Consider the following 11,107-nt stretch of genomic DNA (forward strand, 5'->3'; position numbering starts at 1 on the left):
TGCATTGAGAAGCGCCCATATTTTCTATGCAACACTATGCCCTGACAAGCCAGCTGGCCACACTTTCGCTTTGAGTCTGCTACCCAAGGTTCATCGCAAATACTGGAATTCAAAATCATCCCAAGATATTTAACGCTTTTTAAAATTTGCAGTTTCTCTTGAATTAAAGACCACACCTGTCTTGATCCTTTTTGTAGCCGGCTTATTTTTCAGGTTCTCAAAGACCAGTATTTCAGTTTTTGCAGTATTGATCTTTACATACTTGCCAACTCTACAGATTTAGGCAGTAGGCTACTGCTTTTTAAGCAGTCCTACCACCTACAGATTTCAGTGACAGATCCTACTGCTTTTTACAATGGCAAGTAATTTATGTGATTCTAAGGTAGGCTCCAGGACAAAGCATGCAACACATTAGTCTGTCTGTACAGTGGGCTGGTAGGTAAGTACTTTGATTGGGCTCAGACCAATCCACTGACCTGACAACTACTTGACTTTGTCCTGCACTCTTGCCGGGACAACCCTTAGGTGAACCACCAGTGAAGGCGAGTGGCTGAGTGTAAAACCATCACACAGCATCTGCCCATAAGACTGCGGGAGGGGGGGTATCAGTCGCCATGCCATTCAGTGTTCAACTTGCAATAAATATGTACTGCCCGGGCTGCTGCTACAGAGCAGTGGCAAACGTTGCCTGCCAGCTCTGTGTGATTACCTTCAGTGAAGTTAGGTCATTGAATTTGGTGTTAAGTTACCATTCAGAATTATACATTTTTAACATTTGAGCATCTTTCCATGTTGTGTTGTTTGATGGGTTGTGTATTTTAGAATGCTTCAATGGTGCCAACAATGTATGTTTAGTATTTTCCTCTGATGTCATTGTCATGGGAATTATTATTTTAGAAACTTGAAAAATCCTACATCTTTTTGGTCGCCAACTGTTGGCAAGTATGTCTTTAAATTGTTCTGACACACGTATTTTTGAACTGCTTCCAGTTTACGTTGAAGCCCAATTGGTGTCAGGTCTAGGATTACCAAATCGTCAGCATATAATAGCCAGCCTACCTTCAATGAATTGAGTTTTGGCGGAAAGGATCTCACAGATTGAATCGTGGCACCAATGTCAGAGATAAAGAGGCTGAAAATTGCTGCTGCTAACGGGCACCCCTGCTTGACACCTTTATACGTCCTGATTTGAGCTGATAAAGTCCCAGATTGATCGAGCCGAATGAAAATTGAAGTGTCATTGTGAAGTTCTTTAATTGCTGCAAGTAATCCAGCTGGACAGCCCCACAATTCTAACTTTTGCCACAACATTTCACGGTCGATCATTTCAAATGCCATGGAAAAGTCAACAAAGGCAAGATACACTCTCGTGTTTGTTCTAAGGGCTTCCATTTTCAGCAGATTTAGTACAAGCAGGTTCAAAGAGCAGCCAACAGATTTCACAAAACCCGCCTGTCTTTCATCCACTCTATTTGATGTTTTTGCCCATGCAATCAGTTTTTTTTGCAACAGAGATGAGAATATCTTGCCCAGAACGTCAAGTAAGGCCACCGGTCGATAGTTTTTTGGTGATAATCTGTTACTTTTCTTGAATATGGGTACTATTATCCCAGTCTTCCATGAGGCAGGTATTTGTTTTTGCAAGTTAATTCTTGCAAATAGGTCACCACACAGATCGGCTCATAAGTCAGGAAACTGTTTAATCATACAGTTCGACAACCCATCAGGTCCAGGTGCCCGAGAGTTTTTTGCTCTCGCGATTATCTCACGGATTTCGTCTTTTGGGAACTGTAGATTCCATGATGTTATATTGGAAATTGACTTATTTGGAGCAAGATCTTTATGATATAAGGCTGTGAAGTGATTCACCCACTCTTTTTCTGGAACCGGGCAAGCTTGCAAAGCGACTTGTGGGGCTTCCACGCCATTGATTATTCGCCAAAACTCCCCGCTGTTTTTGTTCATTAGAATCTTCATCATTGCTTCTGCGTCATTCTGATGTAGTATTGCTCGATGGCTTTTAATCCAGTTTTTATAGGATTGTCTCTCTGCTTTATTTTTTGCTGATATTTCTCCCAATGGGCCTGGATTATTTTTTCGAATTTCAGCTCTCATCATTCTTTTTCGTTGTTTTATCATAATGTCAAAACTATGCTTTTTCTGAAAAGACCAATTAATCATACCAATATTCTTTGTTTTGAACTGCAACAGTATTGGCACATAATCAATCTCCTTCCCTGTTGACTTAAACTGATTGCAAATTGTGATTACCTCCTTTTCATCCAACTTTAAGCGGAGGCGATTTGGTTCCACTGAGATTTTTGCACACCATTTTTCACTCTGCGCGCCTCTTAATTCTTGGAATTTTAGTTCCAGCATTTCATGGTCACTGTTGTTCATCGACCGGATTTTCATTGACTTGATTTTTCCGTGCATGGTGTCAGAAACGAAGATATAATCAATGATGGAACTTTGGCCTTCTCGCTGCCACGTCGGCATTGCCGGAATATCACCTTGCGTACAGCCATTTAGCATTGAGAGGCCCCTTACTTCCATTTCGTCTAACCATGATTTTGCTAAATTACCTTTAAGGGAGCTCTGTGGATTAAAAAAATCAATATTCAGGTCTCCACAGACAATCAAGTCACTTCCAGTGCTGGATTCTAACAAATTATCAAGAATTGTTGTAACCTGATCAATAAAGCGTTGTGTCCCAATTCGTTGGTGATTCCAATATATATTAATGATATGAATCACATCGCAAGCCTGAGAAGAAGCGGCGGATTTTCTTATCTCGCATACTTGAATATAAGGCGTGTGGTTCACTGCTTTCAACAACCGGTATCCCGAAGACCGATTAATCATTGTCAAAAGACCAGCTAACGGGCGGCCTTTCTCGGCCTTAACAGCAGGGTTCAGTGCACATTCAAAGTCTGTGATAGTTGGTAATTCACACATCCAGGTTTCCTGGCGGCAGATCAATTGTAACTCATTGGCCCAGTTGTTGTTAAAAAGATGTGCAAAACCACGTGTATTCCATGAAGCAAAAGTGAATTCCTGAGATACATTAGACTTTGGGCATTAACTCTTTCGAATTCATATTTAACGCAGAGGCCATCCAATTCCAGTCTTCCCCTGGAGTGTGTGCAGTTTGGTTGCTGAGTTGTGGAAAAGAGGATTTATCAGATAATCTCCCGTTGTCTATGGTGATTTTGATTTTCTCCATTGGACTTGTTCTGATATTTGTGTTCTGTATTACCGCCGCCGAACTTTGCGGAGGGGAAGCGGTTTGATTGACCTTACGAATTAGTTTGCTCTTTCCGAATTGCGGCTGCCATTTTTGGGCCGTTTGATCACTCTTTCTCAAGGCCTCCACAGGCGCGGAATCGCTCTTACAAGAAAACAATGGCTCCCCATGATAGAATTTTTCTTCTTTTTTGCCACATCGTTCAGGGTCCCTCACTTTGTAGGAATCAAAACCTAGTGACAACAATTCATCTGCGTCCAGGATTACGTTTGCAATTAGATTAGAGTTTAGGTGTGTGATCACCTTGTCAGTGCACAAGTCATCTGGCAATTCAATGATTTTCAAATCTTTCGACTCGAGAGAGCGGAGTCGCGGAACATGAGGTAACACCCTTAGCACATTTGTTCGATTCAGAATAAGTTTATCGGTTCCCTCCAGTCGCTCTAACATCAATTTAATCAGAGACGACGACTCCACTGACCGTGCCGGAGGCCACTGGTTCCTATTTTTCTGGTTTTGTGCATGCAATTCCCACTGGTGGAAGTCTAGATTCTGAGGCTTGGGTGCTTTAATGTTTAGATTAGCACTCTCCCCCGATTCAATTCTCCTCTCCAAAGTTGTCACATTCGACGAACCCTGACATAACCCATCAACAGTCACAGTTTTCACCTGATTTTGGGTCCTTTGTCTTTCTCTTTTTTCTTGTAGTGTGATGAACTCTGGACTCCTAGGTTCGTTGTTTTCATCCTTAGACTCAATAACAGGAGCAATTATCTCACACACTCTATTTTTAATTTCTCGTGTTGTATTGTTTAGGAGCACCTGCCGCTTCTGTGCGACACTCGATATCTGAATTTGATTATTAGATTTTGGGTCCACCGATACTCCATCAGCTCTTTGAATGTCACTTATTTCCACAGGAACTTTCATCAGTTCGACTTCATCCTCAGCCTTGTCTTCGTAGACTGATAATTCCATTAAGTCCGCATGTATTGCCAAGTCCTCTTCGTTAAGCGAACTCTCCTTAACCTTTGTATTTAAATCCTCTTGATCGAGGTGAACGATTTTGGTCTCTTTAATTGTATCAGCTAATTTTAAGCATCTGGAAATAGCTTTGTCAACTAATTGAAACATGTTTAGATTCTGCAAATATTTTCGGGCTCCTTTTTGCTGAGATTTCTTCTGAGCAGGCATATTCTTTAGTTTTTTGGTTTGTGGAGGATTTTTCTTTACACCCACCATCCGAATAGATTGAGCTTCTACGTCTGAATTTCCAAAAATGGGAAATAGTCCTGCTGGCTTTGATGACGCAAGCAGCTCATTTTGTGGGCCGTCAACCAAGTCTACTATTTCCTGACCAGAGGATGAACCGGAGGCCATTTGAAAATCCACCAATGCTGGATTCAGTACATTTTGAGCCTGTAAGAAAGCAGAATTGAATGAAATTTCGAGCAGGTTCGTTTGATTGTCATGTTTCTCATATGACTTATTAGCCGTCATCAGCTTACCCACCTCAGGCTCCGTCAATAAAGCAGCCACCTTAGCTCCCTCATTAACCAATTCAGGCACTTCAGTATGCGAAGTTTCAGTTGAGATGTTAGGTTGGAGAGTAGAATTGTACGGTTGATCCAACTGTATTTGGGAAACAGGTTTCCTGGGCCTCTTTGAAGAGTTTACTACGGCAACAAAGTTTGAAATTGCGGCTTTACTTCCTATGTCTTTTTGTTTTCCATCAACCTTCAACTCTTCACATTTTTGCACTACATGTGACTGATGAAATAAAGCCAATGCTTCCTTCGCCACTTCTACGAATAGATTTTTATCAATCATGTCATTTTGTTTGGCTTCATTCACTGCTTGTATACCTGACAATATTTGATGGTTCACTTCATTTTGTTTAAGTCCACCCGTCCCCTGGTTTGCCTCTAAGTGGACCATTTTTGAGTTCATCATTGCTAACAACGTCGTGACATCCTTCAAATTGTCGTTTAATGTTTCATACAGCTTAGTGAATGGAGTAAGGGAAATTGCCATTGCAGATGTTAGCGCCATTAGTAGATCGTTAGAGGGGACGTGGACACACGAAGCTGGATACTTACTTTCCTTTTTCTCGAGTGCCTCTCGTGTGTTTTGTCTGGAACGTACCCCTTCTCTCCTAATCTTTGGAAATGGACGTTTACCAATCGAAGAGTCTGTTGTTTCTGACTCATCTGATGAGTCTTCGCGGTGGGAACTTATACTTCTATTAAGTTGACTCTTTTTCCTTGTAGATGTCTAGCTTGATAATGGGTAGGCACCCTTTTCTGGGAGACAGCCACAATTCCCTCTTGTGACTGTACTGAGCTGGCAGGAGACACAGTTTCTCGTGGTTTGTGTCTTTTATAATTATCCGATCCCCAAATATCTCGATTGGTATCTGTGACATGGGTACAGGGCCTTTTCTGGGCGGCTTTATGTGGAGTTTCATTTATTGGAGTAGAAACAACCAATCGATCAGAACTTCTAGATTTATTCAAATTTATCCGAGAGGAGCGTTAATGTTGTTGTGATTGTATGTCTGCCGGCTCCGCTCTCGTGGGGCCTAAATTAAAGCTTGCCTTCAAAGCCTATTATGTCTGCTTAATTCCTACAATGGCGACGAGGTGAAGGCCCCCGGAGTTAACCCCTCCCTGCCGTTTGCACCCAGGTCGCAAACCTCCTGCTTTCTCCACCCCCGCTGCGGAGACGAGTGAAAAGCCTCGTCAACTGTTCCCACAGCCCACAACGCTTCATGTGAAAGGCGCCGCTCCTCCCTGCCTCGGAATTCAGAGCGGCACTCAGCCTGCAGGCGACCAGCTCTACCCACGCATCAGACAGCACACGCTGTCCACCTCCCAGGTCAGAGTAGGGCTCATAAAAAAGGGGGGAGGCCACGTCAGTATGTTTTATTAAAACAGCATGTTTTTCTTTTTTTTTAACAAAACGTACGTGCTTCATGAGACTTGCAAGGAATTCTCCTTTATTAATTTATCAAAGCGAGCTCCGCACTTTGTTTGGAACTGTGTATCCAATTCAAAAGCTGCCATCAGTTGCCTTGCAACACACACAGCACACTCAACCAGGAAGGGGCTTTGACTCTCTCAATGACCATTGTGATGTAATTTAGTAACCCATATGAACATTCTTACAAAGACCTTCCAGGATCAGTCACCTTGCGCTGCGGCCTATTGTGAGGTCACAATCCTTGCTGGGTGCCATCTATTATGGGCAATGCATAGAAACTCAGTGGTCCCATTATAAACAATTCAAGGGCCAACAAGAGACTGACACACAAAGGGAAATGCCCAGTGATGCAAACCGACTCAATCAAAGATTAAAAAAAATTCATTCAGCATCTGTATGAACCATTATGAAGATAACTCCTCTAACTTTTCAGTACACATTTAACTGGTAAAGGCATTTTCTAGCCAAAACGGTGTACAACGGTGCTTAACCCACACATGTCCACAGGGGTGGCACATGACATTGCATGTTATAATCACATTGTGCACAAGTAAAAGACGTTGCCAGACAAAGCACTCCGAAGGTTACTGCCAAGCCCGCTTACAAAACAACTTACGGCCATGCAGAATGTACCGCTCCGACAAAGTTTCTTCCATGTCCCGGGAACCCAACGTGCCCGTGGGAACAGTGGATAGATGGCTTCCAAGTATACTTGAGGGACATTGGTGGTAACAAATTCAACGATGACCTCAAGGAAGCAACCCTGCTAAATTGCGCTGGAGCCGAGGCCCTAAGGATATTCAGGGCGCTTCCTGGGTCCGACAATGCAGATGGAGATGGTAACCGCAAGTTTGAGAGTGCACTGGCCAAACTCACCAAACATTTTGGAAACAAAACAAACGTGGTACTAGAGGGATACAGATTCTTCTTCAGGAAACAGTTGAAGGGTGAGTCTATCGACACCTACATAGCATCCCTCAGAACACTCATGTCGACATGTAGTTTCACTGGTGTAGGAGACGAATACCTAAGAGATCTGCTAGTATTGAATGTTGCCGATCCACGAATACAACAAAGGCTATGGCAAACAAAAAACCCATCATTGGAACAAGCCACTGAGATAGCGAGAAGCATGGAGTTGTGGGATCGCTGCATGAAAGAAAGATTTGAACAAGTGGGAAACGCTGATGTGAAGTCCGTTGAAGAGAAGATGGATGAACCTCTGGTAGCACTCGTGAGAGGAATGCCTGCAAATTCTTCAAGGCCCTATTCGAAGAGAGGAAGAAACCCGGACTATACCAGAATGAATCAAGGGCGGTGCCAGAAGTGTGGCTGGTACAAACACAATGATAGTAACAGAGAATGCCCTGCAGCTGCCGTCGAGTGCTACAAATGTAACCAAATTGGGCACTTCGCAAAAGTATGTAGGAATACACGTGGAAGGTCTAGCAGGTTCGACAGATTCACCAGAAGGCCATTCGCCAGGTCAACGAGAGGCACCATGCGAATTGTTGAAGTTGACCAAGGACCTGATAACATGCTAACCATCAACCAGAGAAGTCCACCGATACAAATACTTACTGTCACATCCCTACAACAATCCAAAGGTCCCTGGATCAACATGCAAATCAATGGCATATTTTTGCCCATAATGGTGGACACAGGATCCCCATATACCATGATGGATGTAAAAACCTTCCTTAAAGAACTGTCTGGCAAGATGGAAGATATACGGAACACCGAAGTACGAACAACAGGTTATAGAAAAACTCCCATAGACATAATTGGCTGTACATGGGTAAAACGCAAATTTCGCGACAGAGAGACATACTGCAAACTATTCATAGCAAAGAATGGCTCATCTGTAGTTGTTTGGGAGGAGCAAGACACTCTCCGCGTAAGAATTCACCCTGGAGAAGAGAACCCCATATTAACTGTGTTGAGAGATAATGACGACATCAAAGTGACACTGGCAAAACGATTTCCCAAGGTATTTAGTGGAAAAATCGGGCTTTTGGAGGGTTTCCAACATAGAATCATCTTGAAGAAGGGTGCCATTCCAATAGCTCACAGAGTTCGTGGAGTTCCGGTGGGAACTAAGGAAGCACTGAAAACTGAACTGGAGCACCTCTGCGAACAGAACATCATACAACCCATTGAAAGTTCGGATTGGCTTGCTCCGATAGTGCTCGTGAAAAAACCTGATAACTCCATAAGAATGTGTGTCGATTTGAGGGACCTGAACAAAAACATCTGGATTGATAGGCATCCTCTTCCGAACATATCGGAACTACTATCAACCATGAAACCGGCTAAGTATTTCAGCACTCTGGACCTATCCTCAGCCTATCATCAGATTGCCTTGGAGGAAAACTCAAAAAACCTCACCTCGTTTATAACTCCAATGGGAGCGTTTATGTTCAGTAGAATGCCTTTCGGACTCGCGTCAGCTGCAGCAGTGTTTCAGAGGCTAATGTCACATCTGTTTGGGGGCTTGGAAGGTGTACATTGCTTCCAAGACGACATCCTCATCTCAGCCATCACAGAAGAAGAACACGACGCAAAACTCATGGGAGTGTTACAAGTGATCCAGAAAAGCGGCCTCACTTTGAAGTTAGACAAGTGCAACATCAAATGCAACAAGGTATCCTACTTGGGTCATTCCATAGATGTCAAAGGCATCAGCCCCAAAAAAGAGCTAATGAATACCATACTAAGTATTGCGGAACCAGGAAACAAGGATCAATTAAGAAGCTTCCTTGGTATGACAGAGTACTACTCCAAATTCATAAGTGATTATGCCAACAAAACCAGGAACATGAGAAATCTCATGAAGAAGGCTAATAGATTCATGTGGTCTGAAGAATGTAGAATGGAATTTGAAGAGATAAAATCCAACATCAATCAAGCGCCAGCTTTAGGGATGTTTGACTGCAAGGCCAAAACAATTATATCAGTAGATGCCAGTAAGATTGGCCTAGGAGGAGTCCTAGAATAACTACAAAATAAGAACAAAGTGACAATTGCATTTGCTTCTAGAGTATTGAAAGGAGCAGAACTGAATTATTCCACAATAGAGAGTGAGGCGCTTGGCGTGAAGTGGATTCTACAACACTTCAGAAATCTGATTTGGGGATTACCTATCCTACTAAGAACAGATCATAAACCATTAGTGCATGTCCTCCACTCCAAAACACCCCACCTTATATCACCAAGAGTCAGACGATGAATTCTAGATATCATGCAATATAACCTCCAAATATGCTACACTCCAGGGGCACAGAATCAAGTGGCTGATTGCTTCTCCAGATTATCGACAAACATCTATGATATCAAGATGGAGTGCCAAGATGGAGACATAATTGCTGCCATAAATCCGGCCATTCCCATGGATGAATGGAAAAACACATCTGGCACTGATCCTGAACAACAAGAAATTAGGAGAGCAATAGCAAATGACTGGTGTGGATCGTGTCAAGATCTAACAAAATTCATACCCATCAAAGAAGAAATATCCATGGACGAAAGACACATCTATAGAGGTGATAGTGTGATCCCGCCAGTACAACTCTGGAAAAGACTACTCGACTTGGCACACGAAGGACACCTAGGGAGAAGCCTGACAAAGAACAGAGTAAGAAGTAACTACTGGTGGCCAAATATGTGGAAAGAAGCAGAAGAAATTGTTCAAAACTGTTCTGCTTGTGCCGCAAGCGACAAATCCAAAGTATTAAGAAAAACTCCATTACGACCAGTTGAAAACCCGACTAACGTGTGGTCCAAACTAGCAATAGACATCATGGGCCCATTTGAAAACCTTGAAACTACCAAAATATACATCATAGTGCTGGTGGACTACACCTCCAAATGAACAGAATGGGGCATATCAGAAACAAATGTAACCACAAAAAAGATCACAGAGTTTCTGACAGATGTGTTCAACAGAGAAGGCGATCCCGAAGAGTTGGTCTCTGACAACGGATCCCAATTCATGTCATTAGAATTTCAAGAGTTCCTCAGAGACAGGTCAATTCACCACATAACTACATCATTCTATCACCCAATATCCAATGGACCTGTAGAGAGAATGAACAGACTGATCAAAAGTGTGATCCAATTAGCCATAACAAACACACTTCTGTGGAGAGAAACACTCAAAGAGGCCTTGTGTGCATACAGGACAACCTCACATACCATCACCAACATTGAACCGTTCACCATGATGCGAGGCAAGAATCACATGCAATCGACTCAGACCAGCATGGATCTTCATGGATACTGGGGAAGTAAAGATAAACATGGACCATATCCAGAAATTGGCAAAAGAAAAACAAAGCAAATACAAAGCATACTATGACTCAAGAAACAGAGTAATAGAGATGAAAATACAAGAAGGTGATTGGGTATGTGCCAGAGAGCCCAAGAAGACACTCAAGGGTGAATCCAGTTTCAGGTCCCCACAAAGGGTGGTGAGCCGTCATGGCAAATCTGTGGTGTTGGATGATGGGAAGAGATGGTCCGGTGATGATCTGGTGAGAATAGAGAAAGATTTCAATAAACCAAGCACAAGTAGAGACACACAGTTGGAAGACAATATCCAGACAGAAAAAGTACTCCACCAAGGATATGAAGATGTGAATGATAGAGGCTCGATTGGTGGAGGCTCATCGAGTGGACTTTCCAAAAGAAATCGGAGGGCCATCAGAATCTACAACAGTGACTATGTCTATTATTAGAAATGCATACAGCTGTTTTTTTGCCCCTTGAGCAACCAAAATTGTTAACCTGGCACAGTTAATCCTAATCACTCTTAGATGTTTAAAAAAGTTTTCTTTCTTTTATTTCCTTACTTTCTGTTCTCTCTTTCCTCTTCTATTC

Source organism: Ambystoma mexicanum, chromosome 1p (genome assembly GCF_040938575.1).
Source record: "Ambystoma mexicanum isolate Mex_15411 chromosome 1p, UKY_AmexF1_1, whole genome shotgun sequence".
Lineage (NCBI taxonomy): Eukaryota > Metazoa > Chordata > Amphibia > Caudata > Ambystomatidae > Ambystoma > Ambystoma mexicanum.